Here is an 8385-nt window from a genome sequence, read left to right as displayed (position 1 = left end):
TATATATATATATATATATATATATATATGATAAACTTTTAAAAATCAACAGCAGAACACAGGAGATCTGCCCTCCCTGTGGGTAAAGGTCCACACCCGTCAAATATAAATGCTGCTTCATGTCTGCAGACATGCTGTTTTAGGTGAAATGAGCTTTATGTAAGTTAAAAACGAGGATATGAATTTTAAAGGATTCAGGTGGTGGTTGTGGTAAAGTGTTTCACCTTTACATAAAAATAAGATTTTATTGAAAAGTTTCACTGAATTTAAAAAACTTTTTGTTCCCTGTTGTCTTTGTTATTTTATAGGAGCAGCATTTGACTTTTTTCACAGACTCACTCTTTCATATTTTTCATGACAATCCCTTAAACCATCTTCCTTCAAACTAATCAAAGTTATGTTTGTTACATTTGATCTCCTCCTTAAAGAAGCAGCTCTGTCAGCTTCTCATCAAAGTTTCTGCTTGTTCTTAAGATCAAGAAAAAACGCTTTAAATGTTGTATATTATACAGTATTTTTCTGAAAGCAGCTGAAGTCATTTCACAGAGTTTTTAATAAAATGTTAGCGTTCATGCTTCACGAGAGGAATCCTGAAACTTTCAGGTTCCAACTGACCCACTTGTTATTCACACATTTCTTCTGAAACATACTCACGATCTGTTTTAGCATATCCATGCCCCCCGCAACCCTCCCTCATTACCCCCCCCCCCACACACACACACACAATAAGCCTGAGCAAAGCCAAGGATCAAAACTGAACGAGATCACACTTCTGCTCCTCTGTCCTCTCCCTGATTCTGTTGTCTCCATTATGAACCTTCTCACCCACCACCCCCACCGGCTCTGTTACACCCCAACGACACACTCCCACACACACGGTCACACCCTCATGTAGCACCTAGTTCTTTATGAAGCTCAAAGTGAGCCAGATGTGAGCAGCTGTGGTGCAGACTTACCCCCCCGTTCTGTCGTCTCTGCTGCTGGCGCGGACGGCTCACAGTGCTCACCCCCGTCTGGCTGTGTGGATGCTGGCGCCGGGCAACAGCATCAGCAACAGCATCTACGCTGCCTCCATGACATCACCATGGAGACGCCTCATTGGTCCATGGCTCTGCCAGCATCGAGACCTCTCAGCCAATAGGAGCAGGACAAAACGATGGTGGGGGAGGGGTGGTGCTGTTTGTGTTGCACTGCAGGGTGGGTGGTAGAGTTTCATTACATGCTGCAGGAGGGTGAGACTGTGCACGTGCATGTATGTGGTACGGGGGGGACTCATCTAAAAGACAGACTCTGAATTATTGACTGTAAATGAGAGAACAAGATGAAATCCTTTTTATGTTTTGTCTTGTACCAAAACTTGAGCTAAAACAAAAACTACCTGAACTTCTAATAAAGTATAAAATCATATTTTTCCATCACACGACATGTCCACGAGGTCTATCTGCATCGGTGAAGGTGGGGCGGAGCAGGGAAGGGGGGGAGAGCTTAGCATTTCCATATGGACCGGCTCTGAAACGTAAAATGAATTTGAAGCTGAGTTTTTGAAAAATCCATCAAACTTTGTATGTTCTTAGTCATTGAACATGGGAAAAGTATAATTTATGGAACATCCACACAACGACATGAATGTGCTGGGCAGGTCATCCAGTAGCTCCGCTGACCAATCAACGGCTGCTGTCTGCTTAACATCAGAATTGTAGTGAACTAGGCCTCCGACATCAATCTGTCTCTGAGGACCTTCAGGGGACAGGAACTGTTATTTCATTGATTTGAATCCAGAAATACAAATTATCTCATCAAGAGACTATTTCATTGTATCCTGAATTAATCAATTGAAAGAACACTCTTCTTTTACATTATCATTACTATTTTACAATATCTTGATAATCAAAAGTGTGTTTAGTTCATACCATTGTCTAAATCTCATTTAAATCAACTGTGAAACAGTATTAATGATTTTTAAACCTCATTAGACTTTGATCATACAGTTAAATGTCTATTTACGAAGTAAGTGTGCATTTAGTCTTCTGTCTGAATGAGGAGTAGTGGATGTCGGTCGAAAGTCAGAGACAAGTTATGAGGACGAAGTGTCTTGTTTTTAAAACTATCAGACAGTAAATAAGAACTGCTGGCACCTGCATCCTCTCATTTCTTAAAAACATTTCTCCGTCTGTACTAACCATTCTTAAACATTCCTGCTGTCTCCTGACTTCTAGTGACCCTCTAACATCACTAGAACTACACCCCTGCTGGTTGTTTCAACCAATCAGGAAGTACCAAGTGACAGGAAGTGGATACCCTTTAAAAGTCAACACTTCTTGGAACTATTCAGTCTTCCAAGTCTTCAGCGTCTTTAAAACTCTTCTATCTTGCCAGTAATTAATCTATATATCTTCAGAAATGTCTGTTGTTTTTATTAAGTAAAACATGCCGTTTTATTAATAAGAACCAGATCAGTCTAATCAAGTGTACGATATTTTGATGTTAAAATTTTGATTCTGTTAGTAAATGACCACATTTATTTTGATGGGTCAAAGAAAATTAACGTCTCATGTCACTGATGAAACCATCTATGCACAGTACCTCTGTCACATGGCGGTAAGTAGCTCGAAAAAGAGAGAACTCGTTATTTAAATATGACTGTAGTGAAGCTCTGAAGCTAACCTAGCCTTTAGAACACTACATCTGGTGGCCCGGACGGTCTCTAAAGAGCTTCTCCTGGCCCGCATGGTCTCTAAAAGAGATAATTTAGGACCCATCCTCCTCTTTGGACATTTTGTGGCCGTACGGATGTTTAAAGAGGTGTGAATTATATGTGACGGAGTCTGTGTTATTGTAGAATAACACTCATGTTGGCATGAAAAGGTCTGAGTTTTGGGCTTGGTACAGGCATAATTCATGCTTGTGGTGTTCAGAGAGCTGAAATCAATGTCAATGTGTCCCGTGTTAAAGCTGTAGAGTGTACATCTGTGTGTATAACGTGTAACTAAGCTGATGCTATGGAAAAAACGCTTTATTATGTTTAAACTGAAGCTGTAAGGGGGTTCTGTCTCTGACCCGGTTCTGTTCACTGGACTCGTTGAACGAGTGGTGTTTTAAATGGATAAAACGCGGTTTCAAAGCTGAGCGCCGTCTCAGACCACTGTTAAATGCTGATCCGTTACATTTTCAACAATAAATTGTGCATTTTGGAGGTTTAATGGGCGATTGTGACCGGACTTTTCAGGCTAACTGCTAGCTGGAATCACAAACTGTGATTGGTTGAAAACCGCTGTTTGGGTCGCTCTGATTCGCTGAGAAACTGGTGACGTATCTGTGTGTCCACTCCCTCTGATGTCAGATTGTAAAGCCCACCCCGTTGCTCACGTGTCTGTAAAGTCATGTGATCCCAGAAATGTATCTCGGTTCAACCGAGCCCTCCTCTGTGTTTAAAATGCTAAATGAAGCCTACCACTGTTCCCAAACTCATGTTTTCATGCAGATAGACGTGCTTGTTAAAGCGACGCCACGTTTAAGCTTTAAATCCATTCAGGAAGTGCTGATTTGACCGTGTTCGACCGTGTGCTATGTCTAGCTAACGGCTAACAACCGGATGTCAACAGAACAGAACGGTTCACAGGAAGTTGTCATAGACTTCTGCTGGTAAAAATAAGCTTACACCGCCACCTGCTGTTGAAAGAGGGGTATAACAGTTTTCCTGAAAGGAGGCTGCTCACTGCCTTTAATTAAAAATTTTTTTGTTAATCCGGCCTGGTTTATGAGTTACTGTTTTAATAGCGAATTTCTGGTATATAGAACTGCTTAAAAAGCATTTGAAAACTAAAGTTGCTGTGAGACTTAGAAAAATTGCAGGTTTATTTAATTTTAAGTGCTTTGGGGTAAATGAACACTGAAATAGCCTGGCTCTTGTATCTGTTACAAAATAAGCACATTAATTAACTAGTTAAGAAAGCATTTACTTAGAATATTCATGCATTGGGGTAAAACCTACAAATAGGTGCCCATTCATTTGAAGAAGTTGGCTTATAACAGTACTGTTGAGTGAACCCAGAGCTAAAATAGTGTGTGAAACTCACTGCTCACTTAAATACAAATATTTACCTGTTAAAAACTCTGAAGATGGCAACTCTTTCACCAGATAAGTGCTGAACAGTGAATAACCATGGCAGATGTGACAGAAAAGGATATTACTCCTTGTCAGGAGAAGGTCTGGTTGGAGAAAGCGTTAACGCTGCTCACAGAATCCTTATATCCATATGGTGAACAGGTGGACAGCATGAACTCAAAAGAGTTATTGGACGAGCTGAAGGATGTTGCAGAGGGTGTGACCTCTACAGCCAGAACAAAGTCAAGCTATGACCAGCTGGCTAATTTAGCACTCTTATTGAAGGCAACATTTTATAGGGATGCAAACAGAGCTGACGACCTTGCAATAAGGTTAAACAGCGAAACAGAGGAGTACCTCAAACTTGAGGCACAGTCTAAATTTGATCAGGAGACCTGTGCGAATGAGTTAAAACGTGAGAGAGAGCTCTCACAAGCTCAGCTGTCATTGCAAGCTCACTCATATGAGGAGAAGCTGAGGGAAAGAGAGACTAAGTACCAGGCACTGTTTTCAGAAATTGATGTTCTGCAGCGAAACTTGTAGCTCACATCAAGAGATCTGGACGAGTGCAGATTGGAAAAGGCGGCATTAGTACAACAAGGCGTGCGTTTACAAAGTGAATGTCATACATCACAGGAACGCTTAAAAGCCTGTGAGGCGAAACTAGCCGTAGCAACAAATGAGATTTCTGACGTGGGGCAAGGTTGTCTGGAACTCAAAGACGAACAAGGTCAGAGTCCAGGTCACCCACCACCACCTCAGAAGGATTTTGCTGCACCTCCTGCTCTTAATCCCATTCCGTCACCTCCACATGAGTCTAGCGACACACCTCCACGTGCCATTTTGGTTCTTACAATACCGGTAATACAGCCTTTGCTCCCAGTTTCAGATTTGTACAAAATTGCAAAATATGTCAATCGCTTTGAGCCAGGGCCGTTGGGTTCAACTGACACTAAGGCCTATCTGAACGACCTTGACTTCCAATTACGAAACTATCCCAACGCTACAGTTGAGGATAAAGTAGGTTTGATCAGGCTCACTTCATCCAGGACGGTGTTTTCCTTCATAGAGCGTCAACCTAATGCCACAAGAAAGGATTACCGCCTGTTATGTGCTGCTCTTATGAAAGAGTATTCCCCTTGCACGGGACCTGGCAGTTATCCAGCCGCCGACAAGGTCATGCAAGGTAAGAATGAGCACCCCAGGGCATATTATTCCTGGATTTTGCAGGCTTATTTTGGTTACAGGAACGAGGCCAACATGGAGGAAGAGGAACAGTTTAAGTACGTGCTCAGCAAAAATCTCCACCCTGACATAAGAATGTCAGTGCAAATGATGGCTAATTTCAAAGAGAAATCCGTCAGTGAGATAAAAATTTGTGCTGTGAATGTCTTTGAAGCACGTTCACAGGCCAAAACACCCATTGAGGTGTACCCAGGTGAGAGGATTCCTGCCCAGTCATTAGAATTGGAAGGGACGAGAGCTTCGATTCCCCCTCCCAAAAAAGGCGAGAGGAAATGAGGTTTCCCAGCAGCCAAACCACAACAGGTGAGTGCCCCCTGGTCCAGACAAGATCCTAAATGGTTTCCCAAGGAAACAGAGGATGAACGATCGTACCAGAAGGGGGGCGAATGCCCTAAGGGTAAAAAGTATGGCACCAAAAGTGACCCATACAACCAGGGATCCCACTGGGAACCGCAAAAGGGGGGTACTGTTTCCCCACCATCTCAGGCTGAACAGCCTGAGATGAAAAAGAAACAGCAGCAGGTCCAGAAAAAGAACCCCAGTCCTCTGTGCTCGGACGAGACAGACAGGGTACATCGGTTGTTGGACTTGTTAGAAGGTGTTGCCACGGACAAACGACCTAACGCTTTGTTTGGCAATATCTTTGCTGATAAGTCAGAACACACAGACAACGCTGTTACTGCTGTCACAGACAGTCACCATGACGCTGTTGTGGTAAACTCTGACACAACCTCACCGGAAGTGGGGGGGGGGGGGGGGGGTACAGTCACATGTTACCGACGGTGACACGTCACAAACTGAGACCTCAGAAACAGCGATAGCTGTGCGAACGGTTCAGTCAAACCAGGGTGACACAAACAACAACGCTGCCGCTGTCATGGACAGCCACCAGGACCTTGTTGTTACAAACAATGAGAGCCCCTCAACACACGGTGAGTGGGTGATCACATACATCGATGACGGACGCCCGTCAACAGCCGAACTCTCAGGAGCAGCAGCAGCAACAGCACCAACGGTTTGGAAAAAAACAGGATTACACAGGTGAAGGTAGACGTGAGAAGAACCGTCGGCCGAAACCTCCAAGGTTCCTGTGTAACCTGATCAGAAAGGGGATTGCTGACAAAGCTTACCTGTCGATCACACTTGAAGGAGTCCTCACACGTGAAGCCCTACTGGATGGTGGAGCCGACATAACTATTATGTCAGTTAAAGGGTTTTGGGGTGTTCAAATGACCCGAGCACAGAATTTCAGGAGCACTTCACCTTAGTATTAAAGATTTAATTGAGACAAAGTTAAAGTATGCAGATATTACAAGTAATCAGAATGCAGTCTGAGGAACAAAGTCAGAGCGAACCTTGCCTGGTCAATCAGCCTCGTGTTTTGTTCAACCAAACCCTGTGTCTGAGCGAGATTTATAGGTTTCTCATGTCCCGCCCTTTCGTGTTCGGACAGACTTGTGATTGGATGTCAAAACCTCTTGATGGTCCGAGTGACACCATGTTCAGCCACTCAGGAGCAGATTTTATCTCCAGGGTTACTCCGAAAAGCCCCCAGATGGCCTCGCTCATCCTTCTACTGATAAGGGTTGATTTACGAGCTTTATTTCGGACTGTAGGACACTTACTCTCAGCTGTAGTCTGGCTTTCGTCTGTATAGAGCTTTGAAACACGTTTTCTGTGTGTCTGAACTATTATTAATGGGAGAGCATAAATACTCAACCTGTGTTAAGTATAAAGTATATGAATGTTGTAATTTAGCGTTATTTATGTTTAATCAATGTGTGCGCAGTGTGTCACATCGCTGGGCCCTCATCTCTCAGCTGCTTTGCTCAGAGAACAAAGAAGGATAGTTTCCTGCTGCACAAATAAGTATCTTACCTGTCTCTGTTTCCCTCAGAATTATATCAAATGTGAACTTGTATGATTATCCTTAGCACTTGTGAGATTATATATAACATGAAGTAATTAGTGTATGATTATACACGCACACACCTTGTAGAAAATGCATCATTTCACATCATCAGAGAAATGTCAAGGCTTGTCAAAAGATATAAAAAGATATAAAAGCTATCAAATCCAACACACCCTCTTTTGGTCTCCCCATATTTATGGGAGACCACACCACGTATGATTTGATTTTACAGATATTTTGATTCTGCCCTCCAGGTGGCTCTGATCATCTGCGGAGGTGTCACCTGAGTGCTGCATCAGGATCATGACATTAGGGGTTTCAGTCTCAACCTGAATCATTCTACAAACGATCATTCTAGCACAAGGGATAATACCAATCATCAAAACACAAAAAATTATAAGAATTGCAGTCGGGGGGGGGGGGGGGGGGGGGCAAGATCTTTAGCACAATCTGACTCCAAGAGCCGCTCATGAACCAAGACAGAAACTTCCAGGATCCTGGAGAAGGATCCTCACTCTTAGTCTTCTGCAGCGCATTAAGTTGGTTCAAGGCGTTGGTCACCCTGGCCTGTGGGTCGTGTCCGGTCTCATCTGGGACATAGGTGCAACAGGTGTCTAAAACGTGATGATTCCTAGAATGATAAACAGCTTGACACTTGTCAGGAGGCAGTGAGCCCACTGCCTTCTGAGAAGCGTCCTGCAGGTGGCGGTAGACACAAATAGGAATTGTTCCTCTGGGGTTCATTCTACAATTGACTCAACACCACTACCTGAGATGGTTGCATCAGGGAGTACCTGTGAGTTTTACAACGATGTGGCTCTTTAACATAACGGTACCAGCTGTTCATTTGAAAACTATGAGACAGATTCAACGTCAGATGATCCACCTCATTCACTTGAGACCAGGCCATGAGTTTAGGGTCGCTGCGTTTGACCCTTAGTTGTTGATGCTGGCAGCGGGAGTGACCTGGAATTACACAGTAATATTCACACAGAAAAATTATGGAAGTGAGCAACACTGTCACCACACCCAATATTATTGTAATCCTCCAGGGGTTCTGGAACAGACCCATGGTGTAACATTCAAAACCTGTAAAATACCAAATAAGTAAACCTTAGAAGTT

The 8385-nt window shown here is 43.3% G+C and overlaps 1 protein-coding gene across 1 annotated transcript in view; it reads right to left on the bottom strand.

Moving 5' to 3' along the window:
• The window catches only part of stmn4 (stathmin-like 4), a 48773-nt gene extending 47718 nt beyond the window's left edge, over nt 1-1055 (bottom strand). Inside the window, exon 1 of the mRNA XM_037685711.1 lies at nt 957-1055. The gene's annotated coding sequence lies outside the window, so the exon portion shown is untranslated. The remainder of the gene's footprint in view (nt 1-956) is intronic.
• Nucleotides 1056-8385: the final 7330 nt, after the last annotated feature.

The sequence above is a fragment of the Nematolebias whitei genome, chromosome 12 (assembly GCF_014905685.2).
Source record: "Nematolebias whitei isolate Nwh7 chromosome 12, NemWhi1, whole genome shotgun sequence".
NCBI classification, from domain to species: domain Eukaryota; kingdom Metazoa; phylum Chordata; class Actinopteri; order Cyprinodontiformes; family Rivulidae; genus Nematolebias; species Nematolebias whitei.
This window is presented reverse-complemented; position numbering and strand designations above follow the sequence as displayed.